Below are 256 nucleotides of genomic sequence, written 5' to 3'. Positions count from 1 at the left end.
GCCCGACCCCTCCCCCGCCCCCCTACGTCGTGACGTAGGATGGGGGGGGAGTGCTGCGCGCGCGTGACGTCAGGAGCCCCCATTTCATGAAGAGGAGGGGGGGGCGAGACACCCCCAACCCACCCCCTCCCCCAGGATGACGTGGGGGATCCCCTGGGTGACGTCACTAATGAGGATCCCCCCCCAGTAATGAGGGCCACGTCTTCGGGGGGGGAGTGGAGTGAGAGGACGCCCCCCCCCCCCGCTGGGGGTGTGC

This window comes from Calidris pugnax, unplaced genomic scaffold, assembly GCF_001431845.1.
Source record: "Calidris pugnax isolate Ruff unplaced genomic scaffold, ASM143184v1 scaffold300, whole genome shotgun sequence".
Classification (NCBI taxonomy): Eukaryota; Metazoa; Chordata; class Aves; order Charadriiformes; family Scolopacidae; genus Calidris; species Calidris pugnax.
Note: the sequence above shows the minus strand (reverse complement) of the source record.